Genomic DNA, 21,280 nt, shown 5'->3' with positions numbered 1-21,280 from the left:
AAATTGAAACTCTTAAGGCCTGTACATGCGATCGGATTTTCTTATAACAAATGTGTGATGGCCGGGTTTTGTCGGATAATCCAACCGTTTGTATGCTCCATTGGACAATTGTCGGAATTCCCGACAGCAAATGTGTCTTATCCGATTTTCCGATTGTGTGTACACAAGTCCGTGAAAAAAAAAAAAAATCAAAGGTACAAACACACATGCTCCAAACCAATGCTAACCATAAGACAACATTAGCAGACGTTGCCCAAAGGGTGGCGCTAAAGAGCTGAAAAAACACGTAGTTTTGTGTATGTTGGCTAACAATGTTTTGCCCTTTTGTATGCAATACAAGTTCATGACCAACGCGCTTCGCACAAAATTCCACGGATTTGTCCGATGGAAATCCGATTGTGTGTACGAGACTTTAAGGTTTGACCTCGTATGGTTTTGGTAAATCGGAAGAAAAAAAACTGCAGAAAAGCGAATCTAGTGTGTATGGGGCTTAAAGGCAGGTGTCCCAATACTTTTGGAAATGGTGCATATATAGTGTATATAATATAAACTGAGTTAATAAAGGATCATCATTTTTTATTTTTTAACTTGTCCGTTTTCCTTCAACTGATGTAAGAAAAGTGAAGCTCTTCCTTTTGGTATGCAGAGGAATTGAACAGTAGATGCAAATGTAACAGTGTTTCTCTGCATCTCCCGATCGCACAGTGTTGATAAACACTGTGCCTGAAGGTCTTTTTTTTTTTTTTTATCGCAGCTGCTGAATTTACACAGGAACTCCCATTTTGACAGCTGGGCATTGCAGGCAAATGCACAGTGGGATGGGGCAGTGGGGCAGAGGGACAGGGCAAACTAAACATGCCCTGAGTACATTGATGGATTTTTTTTTTTTTTAAGCATATGTAGCATACCGAATGTCCATAGCTGGTTAAGTTCACAATTTAGCTGCTTTACAATTGATCTTAGTAGCCACCTGCCATTCTCCTGCTAGAATAAGTACCTGCTTCTGTCCCTTTATCTCCCCTTGTATATTCCCCTACATAGCATTACCCAGAATATAGGGAGGATCAGCATTCTGCGCTAATCGGGCTGTACAGCCTTGTACAGTGTAGTCTGATAATCTGTGCGCCCCTTCAAGTATGTTCAGAGTGCTGCTCCTTTATTGTCCAGTCACAGGCTCCATCTTGGTTCCAGGCTGCACTGCTCAACTACTTTGTAATGTGCAGAGAGGTCCAGGACCTGGCTGTGCTTTCTAGCTGGGTCCCCCCTTGGTACAGTTGCCGGACAAGTCGACTAGTGAAGATTGTTGAAATGGGTAGGAATTTAAGCATTTTACCAGGTGGGCTGCACTGAGGGAATTTGGGCGAAGTTTTACTTTTGTGGGTATAACTGAGAATAAAATTGTAATAGTATGACTTTGGAATAACTTGCTGTATATTTGTTTTAGGTCTGTGCTTTAAAAGAAGATGGACGTTTATCCACTCTACCTAAAGACGATTGCTTGTTGATTTCCTACTGCACTTCCTTCCAAGTATTGAATGGACCTCAGCCAATGTGTATAGCTGTGCAACTTTTTTTTTTTTATTTCTTTAGCTTTATCAGCCATTCTGGCAAGGGAATTACTGCATGATCTCTCAGGGTGAAAAGAAGGGCACAGATATTGCACCTGTATATAGGGCTCCGCATTGGACATGACTCTTTGGGGATATATATACACATATATATACTTTTATATATTGAGGAAAACATGGTTTGCATGGCTACTGCTCTTAAATGTGTAGGTACTGAAAGTACATCGTTTTTAAAACTACTTTAACTTATATGTGCAGGGCAAGTAGAAAATTTGCGTGCAAATTCTTTGTACAGTCTGGTTCTGTTAAATGAATGCTAAGCATGTAACTTTGTATAAATTACAGATAAATGTATGTTTTTTTGCAGCAAATTATTGTATATGTATATAGGGGAAACAGATGTTGATTATCAAAATAATGATAAACCCTCCCCCGAGCACAAGCTTTTTAACACTTTTAACATTTGTCATAGACGCAGTCTTACTTTTATCATAATAGTACTTATTACTCATTACGAGATTTTTTTTTTTTTACATTGTTTATATTAAACTCCAAATTGTATACTGACTACTAAATAAAATGTATTCTTTATTTACGAATATAAAAATGTTTTTACAACGAAAAAAAACCAAAGGATTTATGTGATATGCACTTGGTTAACTATCCTTCTTTTATTTTATTTTTTTAGTAGTCTTAAATGTGCTTGTCACCTACACGCAGTGCAGAGGGATAGTTGTGAAATTAATCATGTGATTGTTCCTGGGGAGTACTGTCACAAACCATGGGATTGTCTGGGGGTGTCCCTGCAGTGTTTGTAGGCATAAGGTGTTCTAGTGCAGTGGCTCTTAGGACTTGTAACACCTTGTCAGCGTTGGGTTCTTGTATTAAAGAAAAACAAAATGTCTGAGCACAGCTATAGACTGCATTTATTTCACAAGGGATGGAAGTAATTGGGCAGTGTAGAGGTGATAAAAAAGTAATGAGTTTCGGTGAGTTCTTTCTCTGTGAATGGATCAAAGGAAAACTCTGATGGCAATGCAAAACAAACAAAATAAAAAGTTAGGCCTCTTGTACACTAGGCAGAAAAAAAAATCCAGCTTTTACAGGCAATTTGGCGTGTTTCTTTTTTTAACCTGTAAACCCACATGTATGTTGGCCTATGTGTATTTGCATGCTTTTACCGTATGTTTTAGTTTTTTTAGCAGCTTTTCTCATTTGGAGCAGCTAAGCAAGCGCTCTTTGTGCATTAGGTCTTAGGCAGTGTGGAGTTGTTAACATGGATGAATGAGAATTGAACCTCAACCCCCAGCACAGCAAGTATTAAATGCTCCTTTAGTGTAGGCGGTAAGGAATAAGCAGAAATACTTGCCTTTTTTATTCCCCCAGCAGCCAGTGCTCTCCTTTTTCCTGTTATGTAGACAGCCTGTAATCTGTACAATATTGTGTCAGTGTACGTTTTACCAAGATTGGCAATATTGGCACACGTTTAAATTGTGGCAAAACATGAGATCACTTTGGGGTATCTCCTTTTCGGGATTTTTTTTTTCAAACTACCCTGCCATTTTTCATTCCTATGTATTTCTAACGAAGGAAAAAAAAAAACCTTTTGGTCCTTTTTTTTTTTTTTTTTTTTTTTTTATAGTAAAAAAAACAAAAACCCAGTAGGTAAAAAATGGCACCAAAATAAACCTATTATCTATCTAAAGAATATAACTTTTTTGATCTGGAAAAAGGTATTACAGGCTGAAACTCAAGTGGTTATAGCTAATTAAGATGATAATGACCATGATTAGGGGTGGAGAAATGGGCCAGGGACTAGCGTGAATACTTCTGCAGATTACTGATTGAGAACCACTGCACTAATACACCTTTCAATGCAACTATTTGCCAAAAACCGCAACTGGTTGGAGCTCCGTTAAATTAAGCCTTTTTTCCCCTATGAAATTGATAAAGCTGTCCATAAATTGTTTTTATTCTATTTTTTTTTTCTTCGGCCAGCTGGCTGAAGGGGAAAAAACAAAAAAAAACAATGGATTCCTCCTTCCATGCAAGCAAGTTGGAATAGAGGATTCATCCCCACTGAAATGTATTCCGATAGCAAGGACCCTCACTGGGGCACTGATCAGCGGCTGCAGTCTATTGCTGATCAACAAAAAATTCCCATTCGACAGTCAGAGGGTTCCTGCAAAACCGGTAAATTTTCTAATATTCCAAACAGCTTAAATTATTTTGACATGTGCCGATAACGGAACAGAAAATTGGAAAGTTAGCAGGAAAATCATCATTAGTTTCTATGGATCTACTAAACACGTTTTGTATTGAGGTAAATTATTTAATACAAATAACTGTAACATAAATGTTACTTATTTTAGTCTTGTTTTACTTGGATGACTAAGCAGCATGCTACTGATATTTCTGAATGTGTGAGCATGCTGGAAAAAACTGCATCATTCTCTCTATAGCTGTGTTAACATGGGCTCCTTTGCGTTATGTAGTAAGATATGCAAGGTGAACAACGTGTTTAGGTGTGGGTATGTCAAGTTTTCCTACAAAAAAAAAAAAAAATGGCAATGACCAACCCCAAAGTTCTGGTCAAATTTGCAGTGTCACTAAAAGTATATCTGTTACAAATCTGGACAATTCAAACGCAAAGCAATTTATATTTTAATCTTGACTTATCTTGTATATGACCAACTTGCTCTGGGTTCTCCTACCTCCTTACTGTTCTTAATGGTCTTATTAAATAATAGGGGAGCTCAGGAGGTAAGAGAAGAAAAACCTGGCTTTCAGAAATCGGTATTTGCTTCTAAAGCTGGCCATAGATGGGTAGAATTTTGAACAAAATTTTTGAGGGAAAGAAGATTCTAAAAGTTTGTTTTGTATTTCTAATCATTAGTTGGTCAAGTCAACCTTTTGGTTTTCAACCACATTGACAAGAACATTCAAAGGAGCTGGATGGAAACATTTTCTTGAATGAGAAAAATGTTAACGGTGTATGTGGTTTTCATTCCATAAAGTCCATTCATTCCAAAATAAAGTGTTAAAGGCAAGCAATATCTTTCAAGCAAATGTTCTGAGAATTTTCGTATTATTTTTTCCAAAGACTTTTTATTCAAAATTCTATACATCTATGGCCTGCTTTAATTTACTTTATATATGTCTTTAGATCCTATTTTGGCATGTGATATATTTCCTAAAGGTAACCTCTGCTTATACTTTCATATGCTCTGTTTAAATCGCCCACTTTTGGGAACACTTTAAGGTGTGCCTATTAACAAAACACTCCTCCTGTATTGTATAAACTCTTTCTTTGGGTTCAGTTTGTTTTGATCAGTCTTCATTTTATCGTATACCAAAAGGTCGCTACTTTGTCATGTTATCCAGTGTCAGGGCTGTATTCGTTTTTAGAGCCCTTTCACACTGCCAGCCCCGGAAAATCTCTGGTAAAGCGCTAAAACTAGCAGCGTTTTTTGGGGGCTAGCGGGGCGCTTTTAACGCCCACTAGCGGCCGACTAAAGGGTTAAAATCGGCCACAAAGCGCTGCAGCTGAGGCACTATGCAGGTGCTTTGGCGCTTTCCATTGATTTCAATGGGAGGGGACACTTTCGGAGCGGTGTATACAACACTGCTTTGAAAGCGCCCCAAAGAAGCTGCTTGCAGGACTTTTTGCCAGTGTAACACCCCAGTGTGAAAGCACTCAGGCTTTCAAATTGGGATTGCAGATGAGGCTTTTTTCAGGCACTATTTTTAGCGCTACCGTGCCCGTAAAACACCTCCAGTGTGAAAGGGGTCTTAGAATAGTAGTGTGCAATATTTTTGGTGTCTAAAGTGCACTCCATCCGTTTCACCTGTTTTTAAACTATATTTAAAAAAAAGACAAAGCTGTGAATGACCCTTTTTTTTTTAGGAGAATGAACTGATCAGACCGATTTGTCTAGTTAAGGTACCCTAAATCTAAGATTGGACACATTTTATTTATGTTTATGGGCAGCAGCAGTAGTTGTCAGACCTATTTATCAGATCTTGAGGGAAGTTGTGATGGGTCCTGTTGGTATGATCACTGTATTTCCCTTGGCTAAGAAGCCATTGGAGGTGTTTTTGGTATTGGCTGCCCCTCCCTCATACGTAACCCAAACATACGATTGAATTGAATTGATTGAAAATGGCTTGATTGCCTGTACATCTGTCTTCTGTCTAATGGCTATGACTGCTCTTAGAAAACTGATTGAAATGGCCAGTACTGGGTTATTTACTGTGGACTAAACTACCCCTTCAATGCAAGCTTGTTTTGCCCCCTTGATTCTTGTAGGCTCTGTCAACTTTAGCTTAGAGATAGACCTTAATCATGTTTAAAAAGGGATCATTTTGCGCCCTTATTTAGTAAGAAAATGCCAAGAGCAAGAGTGATGATATTTTGTAAAACTGCAGTAACCCATAAAAAACAATAAATCCTCTTCCCCACGTGAGTTTAGAAAAAACAGGGGGGAAAAAATCATTGCGGGCCATTTCCTAAGACTGGGGTGGCCAGAATCTGGAGCAGCTGTGTGTAGCAATCAATCAACGTCTAGCTTACATTTTAAAGCTTAAAGTAAATTCATTGATTTAACAGTTTAAAAAAAAAAATACCTGCCTGGATTGTAACTTGCATTGTTTGTGCTCTTCACAAACTATCAAACCATCCACAGGCTGGTGTCAAAACTGATCACCTGTGCAGCATTATGGCAGTTGAAGATTAAACAGAGGCCAATATGGCAGCTTCCTTGGCTGAAAACGATAGGAGGGCTTACTTCCACTCTAACTGAAAAAGCTGAAGTTAGAAGCTGATTGGTTACTGTGCACAGTCGGCTTCAGATTTAGTCTGCTCCTGTTTTAGTAAATTTCCTCCATTGTATTTTGCCTTAAAAAAATAAGCCAGGTAACATAAAAACGCTCAACTTATTTGAGCCCAGAATGTGATTCGTAAGTATTTTTAGTGGAAAACATGTTTTGGTTTAATCTTTTTATTTAATGTAAATGTAATTTATCAGAATAGTTATTACTCTTAAGCCATCATTGACTAAAAAAGCATTTTTTTTTTTTTTTTTTATTGTAAAATATTTATAGAGCTATAGCCATAATGGCCACTTTTTTATTTCCTTTGATTATATACCATTGAAAGCTACAGTCTGCTAGTAGTGCAAGCTCCTCTGGTAGCCAGTGAAACTTCACTTTTGTTAAAGAAACAAAAAGCCCTCCAGGTCAACTATATTGCCCTTCAGATACATACATTGCATGTTTTTTATGATTAGTTTTGTAGACATAGAGATTGGCTGGTCCAGTGCATAGTGGGAGCATTGGTCCTCTGCTAGGTTGCAGCACTTGTAAGCATCAGTGATGAAGCTACTATTCCGTGGAAGGCATGCCTTATTTTTCAAACATCTTCGGTAAATGTGACCCCAAATTCTCTGCAACCCTATATAGGACATGCTCGGTTTACAGAAACAGGTCCACAAGTTGACTAAATCTGGCCATACACTCAGATTTTTTTTCATCTAACCTGCAAGCTGAAATAAAACAATATTTCAGTAGTTCCCTCCTTCCACACTATACAGCACGGATGGACAAATCTCCAGCTGTACATACTGTATTTTGACAGCCAGCCCTGTCGCCTGTCAAAATACCCAAACAGTGCCTGAATCTGACTTTATGCTGCCTTAGTTCTGCCAACCATTGTCTGCTCATCTCCTTTTAGATTTTTAATCTAGGCATGTCAATGAGAGCTGGTAGACCATGTTGCCCACTGAGTGAATTTTAGCTTGTTTCTTAGGACTGTCCAAAATCTGTATGGTGTATGGCCAGCTTAAGAAGTCTTGACCAAAGACTTGCAGAAAATAAATTCCCAATTTTTTATTTGTAGTTGTATGAAATTGGTATTTGCTGTTCGAAATTAAGACAATTTTTTGCTAACACATAAATTAAAAACGCTTTTTTCTAGCAATGGTTTGTATATGTGTAGAATATATTATAAGATGTATATTTTTAATAATCATTAAACTGGAGTTTTCCTTTTAAGAAATTCTGAAGAATTGGAGTCTGGTCTTTGTAAGGGAATGTTGTCTTCATGCATGTGGATGGTAGAATACCTAGGAAATTGCATTTAGTGCGGTAAATTCAAAATTGAGGCAGCTAGTGTATATTCATACTTGACACAATTCATTAAAATGCCTACAGAGTCTGTTATTTAACGTGTAAATTAATGTCCCGTTTGGGATTAATAAAGTATTCTGAATCTGAATAAAGGCAGCAATTTTTTCAGTTTTGGATAGAGTGGAGAGAGATTTGCTCTTGTATGTCCTGCTTACTGTTATTGAAAGTGAAAGTAAAAGAAAATCAAGATTTTGTACTGACATCAGAACACTAATAGAGGGGAATTATTTCAATGGGAATACCAGTTCTTGTTACCCTGGTGACATACTGGAATTTCCTTACTTTGGATAGATTTCCTATCCTTTTCTGTTTTGGCTATGGCACAGAAAGTAAAGGTAAATCTCCCCAATGGGACACACATGGCCACAAAAACCTACCAGGGGTGTCCCTTAAGCCTAGTACACACAGGCCAAATGTTGAATGTTGGGTGGCATTGGTCAGTTCAAGAGAAACCAGCCAACATTTGGCCCATGTGTACTACAGCCAGTTCAATCCGTTTCTGTTGAAGGGGCATGACTGAAAAGTCTGCCGATCAGTGCTCTTGGCCAAAGGCTGAAAGTGCTGACTGGAGTGTTCTGGCAGGGGGACAGGCCCCCTGCCAGAAGCACACCATAGCATAGCAGGGGAGATCACTGTACTAAAATTGCATAGTTGGTAAAGAAGCTCCTTCTGAGCTATTTTGCTTTTAGTTACACTTTAAGAGCACCGGTAAGTTGTAAAATTACCACCAGCTAGTGGCTTTGGAGATTTTCTTGTTTGCCCATGCTTCATTGGGAACCAAGTTTCACCCTGGCACTGTTTAAGGAACAGTGTCCAAGGACTATAACCACAGTCATGCAGCCCTAGAACAGATGCCAGAAAACCAGGGTGGGGAATGCAGAAGGGAATACTATTGAGGCTCGGTTCACACCTAAGACGGATCTGTCTCACACAGCAGGGGTCTGGTGCGTGCTGGCTCACCGTTTCAGGTGCGATTTCGGCCTAAATTTTTGGCTGAATTCGCACCTGAAACGGACCAAAAGACGCATAGCATTTTTTTGCAAAATGCACCGGACCTGCTGTGAAGATATGTCAACTGGCTCCATAGAGAGCAGGTCAAATTCTCCTGCTATTGTGCGGAGAAGCTGCAGGATCCTTGTGTGTTGAAATTAAGTTTTGTCCTCGCCATGCTAATACCATAGACTGCCATTTGTTGGGCTGGACCTTGTAGTGCACTTTACTAGTTCTGTTTGTTTTTTATGCACTGCACTTGCAGTTTTCTTGTGGGTTGCAATCTCTGAAATGCTGCAGGAAACTTTTTTCCTGCGTTTTCAGGCCTGCACAAAGCTTGGTCTGCATAGCTGCACAGATGTGACTAGCCAAAGTAAATATTCTTGCACAGTTTCCAGTGACAGTTAAGGCCCGTACACACGATCAGAATATCTGACGGAAAACACCGCTTTCGACTCAATCATATGATAATCTGATGATTCATACACACCTTTCGTCTGAAATTACCAGAAAGGACAAACCTGAATTTTTTTTCTTGTACAATACCAGACCGTACGATTTTTCATTTTAATCAATGCAGTTTTGGTCCGATATACTGTATTTATCGGCGTATAACACGCACATGCGTATAAAACACACCCTAACTTTAAGAGGGAAGTTTCAGGAAAAAAGCTTTCCACAGCCCCCTGCATATAACTCAGGCACAGTTTACCCTCTATTTTCACGGTAGAAAAGTGAGTGTTATATGCCAATAAATACAGTAAATGCAATACGAAACATTACATCACTTCCAATTTTTTCTATTCTGTTGTACGAGAATTTTTGTACTTTAGTAACCACCTTTTTCAATATGGAGACTAGCGTGCAATAAAAGGATGACCATTTGTACGATAATCTCATTGTGTGTACCAGGCATTATTTTCTCTAAATATAACTTACAAACTGTTTTATCTCAGAGTGCTGTTAATATGCAAACTAATATATCTCATAAGCCAGATGCCAGAGTAATGGGTTTCCTATGTCTGTCCTGTATTTAGATAACTGAAAATCAAGAGATGGGGGTCTGATAATTATATAGGCTCCTTATTGACTGGTATGATTAACTAAGGACAGGACCACATGCACCTACAGTATTTTTTTAATTCTTCCACATGTATATTACTGTTGGGCATTAAACAGTAAGAGGACTGCTTATTTAAAGGGGGGAAGCAACATTGGACATTGATGTCCATAGTGCCCCATAAGGTTTCACTCTGAATTCTTTGGGGCAAAGAAAGAAGGAATAAGATATTTTGGGCAACAGCTTTGGTTTTTCTTGCAAGTTTCTCAATTGCTTTTTACATGGCCCCTCTGTCTTTTTCACAGAAAAGATTGTTGTCTTTCAATGCATTATTAGTGTTATGTTGTCCATTTAGGGCGCCTTGAGGACTGGCGTTTAAGAAATGCTGTTCTAGTGAGTCTAATTCAGGGTAAAATTTGCCATCAACATAGTTTCTTAGACATTGCCATAACTAATGTGCCTTGGTAAGTAGAATGAGCCATGCTATTTATGAAATGTATCTGTTTCCCGTTGATATGGGAATGTACACATTCAAATATAATTGTGATTTGTCCCATAAATGACATTCCAAAAAAAAAAAGGCTCAAAATCCTCACATTTACTCTATGGGCCAGATCCACAAATAGCGGGTGTAACTTAACTTTTCCCATTTAAGTTACACTGCCGCAAATTGTCCAAGTTAGTGCCCGATCCACAAAGCACTTACCTAGAAATTTGCAGCTGTGTAACTTAAATCTGTCTGGCGCAAGGCGTGCCCAATCTAATGGGGCGAGTCCCATTTAAATTAGGCGCGCTCCCGCGCCGGACGTACTGCGCATGCTCCCGACGCGATTTTCCCGACGTGCTTTGCGCGGATTTACGTTGCGCCGAGTTTTGAGAATCGCGACGGGAGTAAAAGAAAAAAAGAGTTGCGGCGGGAAAAAAAAATAATTTTAAAAAAATTTGACAGCGACGCGGGAAAGAAGGGTCTACTTTTACATGGTGTACTAAGTTTACACTTTGTAAAAGCAGCCCTAATTTTGCGACGGCAAACTAACACTTACGGAAAAAAACGAAGGGAAAAAGCTTTGTGGATCTCCGTAAGTGCTAATTTGCATACCCGACGCGGAATTTCGACGAGAAATGCCCCCAGCGGCGGCCGAGGTACTGCATCCTAAGATCCGGCAGTGTAAAAGTATTGCACCTGCCAGATCTTGGGAATATCTATGCGTAACTGATTCTGTGAATCAGCCGCATAGATAGAAACAGGGATACGACGGCGTATCAGCAGATACACCTGCGTATCCCTTTTGTGGATCTGGCCCTATGTACCCAGTCACCTAATATTATAACTGGTCGTTTACACACAACATCTAGGTAAGTTAGCAGATGTAGGAAATGCTTTGGGATGTCATTGTAAATAAAGGGAATGCACCGTTGGCTGCAGGCTACACTGGTATAAGATAAATTGGGCAGGTGACTGGATGACAACGGTGTGCCTATTTATAATTATATTTGTAAAATAAATATCATTAACATTTGGGCTTGTTAAATGAAGGTGAAAAAAACACGAAGGCTACATTCACAATGGTGATTAAGGCCAGTGTGGACTATAGCAGCATCTTTCGATTCCTGCTGCGGCCCTCAGCAATTAGGTGCGGCCGGCAGCCCCGTTCACTATGACAGTTTGCCAGCGGCCACAGCCATTCGCAGCTCACTGCACAGCCAGCGATTTTACCTGCAGTGATCAGTGCTGGACGCACAAAGGCATACCTTAGGTCAGGGATCCTCAAACTACGGCCCTCCAGCTGTTGTAGAACTACACATCCCATGAGGCATTGTAACACACTGACATTCACAGACATGACTAGGCATGATGGGAATTTGTAGTTCCTGAACAACTGGAGGGCCATGGTTTGATGACCCCTGCCTTAGGGTTTTGGTGAAGCAGTGTGGAAGGACAAAAATGCATTGTATTACATATGATTGTATTGAGCAGTATACACTTGTGTTTATTGCCATGTTTGCTTTGATAAATATAGCATGTACTGTTCTGATGCATTGTTACTGCTTTCCCCCCACATTATACAAGTCCATGTGAATGCACTTTTAAAGTATTGCAAATGCAAGCCATTTTCCCAGCTTTTGTGCCGTTTTTGACTTGCTTCTGATTCTGAGGACTGTGTACATTAACCCTCAGACTGGATTTGCACCATTTTTTATGAGAATAGGCCTTAGAACATGTGTTTACCCATTAAAAAACAGCATGTTAAAGCATCCCACAGATGTGAATTGGCACCATTTCAAACTGTGTAAAACGCATAGGTGTAAATGGGCCCTTAACAGGCCACCGTGATCAAACTCTTTTTAGGATGAACAGGTGTTTTTTTTTTATTATTATATATGAAGTGACGACCGCTTTAAGTTGTGTCACATGAAAAGCATCCATACATTTTAAAATCCTGTTGCTCAAGTTTTAAATCTTTAAAGGATTGCCTCACCAATGATAAAAATCTGAATTTGCAGATTTTGTAGAGGACAATAGAACCAGTTGTACAAAGACTATTCAATAACAGGTGTAGGTGTCATATGACCATCTTTGGTAATTGAACATGAGTGTGCCAGGCCTACCTGATGATTAGTCCATGTATGTGAATCTCAAGTAACCTGTGTCCGGGTTAAAAACGCAAGACTTCTAAAGATAGGAATTTGTATTGGTGATTAACACTCTGTTGAGCACCTGTTTATTTTATGAATAAATCTCACATTTTCCGTTTGAACTTGCTGTAGTTAAAAAAGCTTTCTATGCTAATGATCCCAGGAAAGATGACCTAATGCACGCAAGTGATACAAACAGGAACAAAGATCTTATCGTTTTGGGTGTTGCGTTCTTGTCTTTTATACAATACACAATAGGAACAGTTACATATTCAAAGGAGGACTCGGTGAACTCTTGGGTTGAAATTTGCTAGTACTACATTAAAGTCCAATTATTGGTAAAAAAAAAAAGATATAAAACTTTACCTCACCTTTTTACTAAAGAAGTGGCCTTATTCAAAAAGAATCTCATATTTCTAAAGTGGTTGTAAACCTCAGACTTGAAATACGAAGCCTATTCCTCTAGAAGTATTTACTTCAATCCAGAGCACTAAATGTCATTTCTGTCTGCTGCCTTGTTCCTCTATCTCAGGGGTGCCCAACCAGTGGCCCGCGACCTCCTGCTCTGGAATGGAAGAGAATACTGTTATTAAAGGTTGGTTTATTACTAAAATCCATGTGTATATATGGTCATATGTGTTCTGCAGGGGTTACTGGGCTGCTTTCAACTGATCCGCAGGTGCAGAGAAGTGCACATGTGGGTTACATGCACTGAGCCATAGACTATTACTTGCGAGTTTGTGCTTTCTGAAAGTGCACCACACCTACAGGATATAATAGAAGTCTATGGCAAAGTGCAGCTAACCTGCAGCAAAGCCACAGGTGAACCCGCAGGTTAACATGCATCAGTGTGAAAGCAGCCTTGGGCCCCTTTCACATCGTCCCGATCAGACCCTATATTCACCTCTAAGGAGTGGCAGATGTAAATCTGTGTCTGTTTACAAAGCCTACCTCCGATCCGCAAAAAAAAAAAGTTCAGTGGGCTCTATAGAGTGGGCTGCCATCCACCCACTCCACTCATTGTGGCCTGCGACCGGTTACCAAGTCACTTAAGTGGCCCCCGCTCTTCAAAAGGTTGGGCACCCCTGCTCTATTTGCATGAATCACTTCTGACAACTTTTCCTGACAAGAGAAAACAGGTGACGGGAGGGCACAGCCTGTGATCTGACATCTTCTTCAGCTCTGTTCCTGTGTGGAGGGGGGGGGGGTCCCTTTTCCTCCAATCATCTCTCGGAGTGTAACTTCCTGCCCCCTACATTTCAGAGCTGAGAGATCCTGTGTAAATTCTGCACTTTGAGGGGATGTAGGGTAAAGGGCTGCAGATATAAACAGGTACAACTTTATGTAGTTTCATCTCTATCACCTGGGGTCATTCACTTCACTGGGTATATGTGAGGGTTTACAACCACTTTAAATGCTGTAACCCCTATTAACCAGTCGGAATTTAATATTTTATTGGTGAGCAGGGTATGTTCTGATTGGTTGCTATTGGTTAGTGAACAAGAAGAACTCTTTATTGAATAATGCTAAAATTATATTTTTATCTACAGTTTTTTTTTTTCCTAAATAAAACTTTGCAGTATGGATGAGAGACTTCTCAAAAGTAATTTCATGTTAGTTTTTTTTTCATTTTGTTGGCTTATAACAGTGTGTACAAAATTCACTTAAAACCCTCCGGTGTACATTATACCACCACTTTTTTTTTTTTTTGTGTTGAAGCAATATTCAGTAACCAAGTAGTCATAAGTTGTCTTTAAGTCTGTCTGCATTAAACCACTGAAAACGTGTATTATTGCTTGTTCTATGTTAATGGCATTACATTGGCCTCTTTCACAGTTGAGGCTCTTTTTGGGTGCTAAGTGCTGGCCTTAGTCTTTACAGCCTCAAACCAGTCTTGTCTGCTTATAGTAAAAGCATTAAATTTTACATTGCAGGGCTTCAGATTATTTTTTTATTAGTATAGAAAATAGTACAATTCACGGAAAGAGCCAAACACTGTTGCTTGGTGCAATAAGTATTTTTTTACAGTATGGTAGTAAGCAATGTGATCTAGTTTGGTGAGCACAACACATTCTGGAAACGTGACCACAGGATCTCCACATCTTTTTCACACCGATATCCTATCAATAAAAGTATTTATTATATACTCTATAAACTGTGTACTAAAATGGTTTGACACGTATACTGCGGTAGGAAATCTGTTAAGTATTTTTTTACACAACTCTTTATATTCAGTGAAGGCTTCACGTCATGTAATTCCAAACTGCTTTGTATCTGTGTATGAAGTTCTCTCTATTGGTAAGAATGTTTTCATGAGCCCATGTACACAAACATTTTCACCAAAGGACATTCTCAAGCTGCTTAATGTCATATATCCCATATACAAACTACAGAAATATATTTTAGTACGCAAGTCTGTCTTAACCTGTCACATTCCGCTGTCCATCAATTTGTTTTTATTGTAATGTGGCTGTACAGATTATATTCATTATGGACATTTGATAATAAAATAAATGTTAAAAACTCCTAATCCTCATGTCTGTGTTTTTTTTTTTTTTTCCCCCCCCAACTTCAGTCATAAATATTTTGCATCTGAATGGATTAGGAAACACAATCTGGTTACTGATCTTGTTGTTAGCTTAGGTGCACACATATGTGGGTTTGGGAACACGTGTTCCTCAACCCGCAGGCAAAAATGTACAGCTCTTTTGCAGATGCGTAGGGGTGCCATTAAGGTCATCCTCATTGGAAACGCAGCACATTTTCAGGTGCGTGAAATTAAATGCCGTAACACCACATGGTTTAATGCGGCTGCGCAATTAACCCTTTCACAGTACGCATACAAGTGGCCTCACTGCACTAGGCTCTTTCGTTGGGGCTGCATATATGTGTATCTGTCTTTGTGTTGGGAGGATGCCTCACAGTGCACTGAGAGCCCTGGATCCCATACTAACAATTGGGATCTGGAACTTCCACTTCCAGGTCACCTGATCGCTGTGCTAGCCTCTGACTCCCTAAGGCCCTTCTCCCCAGATCACTCAGTTTGGCCAGGCAGCCCACTCTAGGAAGAGCCCTGGTGGTTCCAAACTTCCATTTACGGGTGATGGAGGCCACTGTGTTTATTGAGACCTTCAATGCTGCAGAATTTTTTTTGTACTTTTCCCCAGATCTGTGCCTTTGGTGCAATCCTGTCTCAGAGGTCTACTGACAATTCCTTGGACTTCATGGCTTGGTTTGTGCTCTGACATGCACTGTTATCTGTGGGACATTTTATATAGACAGATGTGTGCCTTTCCAAATCATGTGCAGTCAACTGAATTCAGGGCACAGGCCGCCATAAGATTAACAAACATGGTTTCAACCCTTTCCCACTCCATTCAAAAATGAAAATTCAAAATTTTGGCTATACATGCACTTTATATGGGTCTGTGAAAATGCAGTGTACCTTGTTTACTGGTCGAAGCATCAGCCTTTTTCTGTGCTTCCTGCACGCTTGCCCACACAATGTATATTGGAGAAAATAATTCTTTCATCACTTGCAGATTTTGTAAGTTTGCCCACTTAGGATAAAAATTTTAGACCCTTTATTATTTTTTTTATGTGTATTTTAAATGATACAGAATGTCAACCACAAATCCAGAAAAACACGATACAAATGTTGTTATAAATTTGAGTTTCAGTTCAGTGAGTAAAAAAGTATTTGAACCTCAAGCAAAACATGACTTGGTGGAGAAACCCTTGTTGACAAGTACAGAGGTAAGATGTTTCTTGTTGTTGGTGACCAAGTTTGCACACATCTCACGAGGGGTTTTGATCCACTCTTGTTTACAGATCTCTAAATCCTTCAGGATTCTTGGCTGTCGCTTGGCAACTCAAGTTTCAGCTCCCTCCCATAAATTTTCTATAGGATTAAGGTCTAAAAACTGGCTAGGGCACTTCACGACCTTAGTGTGTTTCTTTTTGAGCCACTCCTTTGTTGCCCTGGCAGTATGTTTTGAGTCATGCTGAGGGAAGAAGGTTCTCATCCAAGATTTTACAATACATGGCCCCGTCCATTGGTCCCTCAATGTGAAAAAGTTGGCCTGTACCTTTAGCAGAGAAACAGCCACAAAGCATAATGTTTCCACCTCTGTGCTTGACTGTAGGGATGGTGTTCTTAGGGTCATAGTCGGTCAGTATTTTTCTTCCTCCAAACACGGCAAGTCGAGTTATTGCCAAAGAGCTAAATTTCGGTCTCCTCTGGTCACAGCACTTTCTCCCAGTCCTTCTCTGAATCATTTAGATGTTCATTGGCAAACGTCAGAGAATCCTGTACATGTATATATTGTTGAATCAAAAGAAATAAAACAAAGTTTATATAATATTCTGTCATACACCCGACACCATCATATCCAGGCTCCTGAGACGTCACTTCTGGGGAATGAGTTCTGATCCATGGAACGCACACCTACTCTGCGAATGTTTGTTTGTGTTGGTGCCTCTCAGGCACATGCTTTTGATACATTTTATTTAAATACATTTACTACACTATAAGATCATTCTCTTCTGGCTTTTGTTACCTATTGCCCATGAAAGATATACAGTAAATTGCCGAAGCTTATGGTGACATTGGAAGCCAAGTCGGTTAATCCTTTTCTTCACTGCCTTGGTGGATTTATGTATAAGGGCTTGATAGGCCTTTACTGGGCATGAGGGTCTGGTGAGTTAGCATTTTTACTACTTGGTGATGCACATTGTTTTTAAATAGAAGAAATGCAGTTTTGCCAAGGATGTTGGGGTGTCAAATTTTTAATGACCGAATATTATATGAACTATTGTTTCGATTTTTTTTTTTTTTTTTTTTTTATTCAACATTTATATATGTGAATTTTTGATTATTTTTCAAACGTGTATATTGATATGCATTTTTTGGATGTTTTTTCATGTTTTTACTTTTAAAGGAGTAGCGCAGGGGTGCCCAACCAGTGGCCCGTGAAGCCCTCTGATATGGCCCTCGACCTCCTGCTCTGGGATGGCAAATTGGCAAGCCCAAATCACGGGTTGCCGAACCGCCATCCCAGAGCAGCAGTTTTGTGAATGAAGCTGCTGGTAGAGAAAGCAAGTGGCTGCGGAGCATCAGTGTGAAAGCAGCCTTAGGCCCCTTTCACATGATCGATCTGACCCAATCGGACTCGCTATTAACCTCTATGAAGCAGCATATGTAAACAGGCTTGTGTCTGTTTACACTCCCCTACCTAAAAAAAAAAAAAAAAAAAAAAAATAAAGGGATCTGCCCCCTTCCATCTGGGAGGATCAGATCTGAGGGCCCATAGATTAGAGTGGGCTGTTTCCATGGACACAGACCTGTCATCCTCCCGTTCTGCTCATTGTGGCCCACGACCGGTTACCAATTCGCTTAAGTGGCCCTCGCTCTTCAAAAGGTTGGGCACCCCTGGAGTAGCGCCTACTTTTTTCATTGTCACATTTTTTAGTAGTGTTTACTGGGGGACATCTGACAACATACATTAATAAAAATTTGCACACACAGGCAACTTGCATTTTGAAGAGGGAGTGGGTATCTCGGCATTCTCTCATGTCTTTAATGGTGAAAAATGTGTGTGCACAGAAACTGACAGCAGATTGGAGTGCTAACTTCTCCAAAGCATCACTGGTTTCTATCTAATGCTGTCAGTGCGCATTATTAGAATTCTGAAAGCTAGATGTACCTCAGGCAATACACATTAGGCCAATTTTCCTTAAATTCCCAATTAAATTATGACTCAAATGTATGCCTTAATGTTAAAGGTGTTTGTGAATACAGCACTCCAAGGTATACCTCTACCATGGCTCTACAAGGCCTACAACAGCCACAAACACATTTTTATGCTTAAATAGTTCAGTGTACTAAACATGATACCAAACTACTCAGCTTTAAAGAATGCTATTTGTGTTTGAGAATAAGCTGTCTGTAAGCATGTCTGAGCAGGTAATAGATTGCACACCAGTACAGAAAGTGCAGGAACTTTTTATTCACTGTCTGCAGATTTGCCAGTTTGGGTCTTGTGGTCTAAGAGAAAAGAAAAAAAAAAAGAACCTGTTCAGCAAGATTTTAATTGCTAGCTACATTACAAAACTGACAGAAGATTGAGGGTTGTTGGTGAAAGTAATGCTTTTTATTTTTACAGAACAAAATTGCCATGAAAAGGAGATTTTATATATTCCGGAGACTTAAAGTGAACCAGTCAAGACCGGAAGGTGTTTCTGCTCCATTGCCGCGTACACACGACCGTTTTTCGGGTTGTAAAAAATCTAATTTTTAATGGTCTTGAAAAAACCAAGTTTTTTTTCAACCCAATTATTGTTAAACCGGCCTTGCCTACACACGATCGTGAAAAAAAAAACACACGTAATACGGCACTATAAAGGGGAAGTTCCATTCGGATGGCGCCACCCTTGGGGCTTTTGCTGATTTCGTGTTAACCACTTCCCGATGGTCGTACGACTTTATACAGCCGCAGGGTGGCTCTAATTCTCTACGGCCTCCGCTCCTCCTGGCCACTGGGGAGCGCGCCCGCTGCATCACTGAGATGCCGATGCGCGTGCCTGGCGGCCGTGATGTCCGCCAGGCTCCCGCGATCGGCGGTTACAGAGACAAGGATGTGGAGCTCTGTGTGTAAACACAGATCCACGTCCTGTCAGGGAGAGAGGAGACCGATCTGTGTCTCTTGTACATAGGTACACAGATCGGTCACCTCCCCCAGTCACCGCCCTTCCCCCACAGTTAGTAACACTAGGCAGGGTACACATTTAACCCCTCCCTCACCCCCTAGTGTTGACCCCTTCAATGCCAGTCACATTTATACAGTAATTAGTGCATATTTATAGCACTGATCACAGTATAAATGTGAATGGTGCCAAAAATGTGTCAAAAGTGTCCGATGTGTCCGCCATAATGTCGCAGTCCCAATAAAAATCGCAGATCGCCGACATTACTAGTAAAAAAAAAATAATAATATCTCTGTCCCCTATTTTGTAGACGCTATAACTTTTTTGCGCAAACCAGTCGCTTATTGCGATTTTTTTTTTTACCAAAAATATGTAGAATACGTATCGGCCTAAAAAAATTGAGCTATTTATTATAGCAACAAGTAAAAAAAAATATTATTTTTTTCAAAATTGTCGCTCTATTTCTGTTTATAGCGCAAAAAATAAAAACCGCAAATACCACCAAAAGAAAGCTCTATTTGTGGGAAAAAAAGGACGTCAATTTTGTTTGGGAGCCACGTTGCACGACTGCGCAATTGTCAGTTAAAGCGACGCAGTGCCAAATCGCAAAAAGTCCTCTGGTCAGGAAGGGGGTATATGTGCCCAGTAAACAAGTGGTTAAAAGACGATTCGTGCTTTTCAGTCTGTTACAGCGTGATGAATGTGCTATCTCCATTACGAACGCTAGTTGTACCAGAACGAGCGCTCCCGTCTCATAACTTGCTTCTGAGCATGCACGTTTTTTTCACGTCGTTAAACCCCACACACGACCAGTTTTTACAACGTTAAAAATGACAACGTTAAAAACGACGTGAAAAATTAGAGCATGAAAAATGCTCTGGAGCCCACACACGATCGTTTTTAATGACATTAAAAAAAGTCATTTTTTACAACCCGAAAAACGGTTGTGTGTACGCGCAGTGCTTTAAGTGGGCCAAAAGAGGCGCCGGTCCTCACCCCCCCCCCCCCAATACTGAACATGAAAATACCCTTGGCTGCGTGTGATGGGCACAGTGGCTGCATTTGATGGGCACAGTGGCTGCATTAATTGGGCACAGTGGCGACAATTGATGGTGGCACAGTGGCTGCGTGTGGTGGCACAGTGGCTGCGTGTGATGGCACAGTGGCTGCGTGTGATGGCACAGTGGCTGCGTTTGATGGGCACAGTGGCTGCATGTGATGGCACAGTGGCGACAATTGATGGCACAGTGGCAGTGTGAGTTGGCACAGTGGCTGCATGTGATGGCACATTGGCGACAATTGATGGCACTGTGGCTGCGTGTGTTCGCACAGTGGCTGCATGTGATGGCACAGTGGCTGCGTTTGGTGGCACAGTGGCTGCGTGTGATGGGCAGAGTGGCGACAATTGATGGCACAATGGCTGCGTTTGATGGGCACAGTGGCTGCGTTTGGTGGCACAGTAAGGCTGCAATTAATGGGGGGGTTTTTTAGTTAGAGAAGGCAAGCTCAAAATAACTCAAATATTTTTTTCTGCCATTTTTTTATTAAAAAACTGATGGTCACCTCAGTCCAACCCCCCCTCCCTCCAATACAGTCAATTATTTTCTTACTTTCTTCTGTTGCAGTCCTGAGTCCAGGATCCAGACAGTAGCAGCACTAGGAACTGTAGACGCAGGCTGAGCTGAGGCTCCTCGTGACTTGGGCTTCTTTCCTTGCCGCCGACACAGCTCCCTGCGCGAGTCCTCCTCTCACCTCTCACCTCGCCTCCGGCGTGACGTCACGCGGCACACGCCGGGGAATGAACCAACTCTCCTCCATGGGGCGGGGGGGGGGTCGAGGAAACGCACAGGACAGGAGTGACAGGACAGAGGAAAGGGAGCCAGGAGCGCACTCGGCAGCAGTGAGTCGGCTCCGGCGGGGCGGCATACAGTTTCTGCTGTGTTCCGGTACTGTAAACCCACATACTGGGCGCACGGAGAGGTGCTGGTACTCTCCAGGGCCATTTTTGGAAGTGGCGGTACTGAGTACCGCCGCGTTCCGGCCCAGTTAAAGCACTGTAGTACGCGGCATTACCGCTGGAGTACAACTACCATGCTGTGAATGCATGCACAAATCAATGTGTCTGCAAATCCTC

At 40.7% G+C, this 21,280-nt stretch overlaps 1 protein-coding gene across 4 annotated transcripts in view; it reads left to right on the top strand.

The window, feature by feature from the left end:
- Window positions 1–4,133, top strand: part of LUZP1 (leucine zipper protein 1) — a 115,600-nt gene extending 111,467 nt beyond the window's left edge. For all 4 annotated transcript variants that reach the window (XM_040337126.1, XM_040337124.1, XM_040337127.1 and 1 more), the window contains one exon: window positions 1,445–4,133. The gene's annotated coding sequence lies outside the window, so the exon portion shown is untranslated. The remainder of the gene's footprint in view (window positions 1–1,444) is intronic.
- Window positions 4,134–21,280: the final 17,147 nt, after the last annotated feature.

The sequence above is a fragment of the Rana temporaria genome, chromosome 2 (assembly GCF_905171775.1).
Source record: "Rana temporaria chromosome 2, aRanTem1.1, whole genome shotgun sequence".
Taxonomy (NCBI): Eukaryota; Metazoa; Chordata; class Amphibia; order Anura; family Ranidae; genus Rana; species Rana temporaria.
The sequence above is the reverse complement of the archived record's forward strand: the minus strand, read 5'-3'. Positions and strand labels throughout refer to the sequence as shown.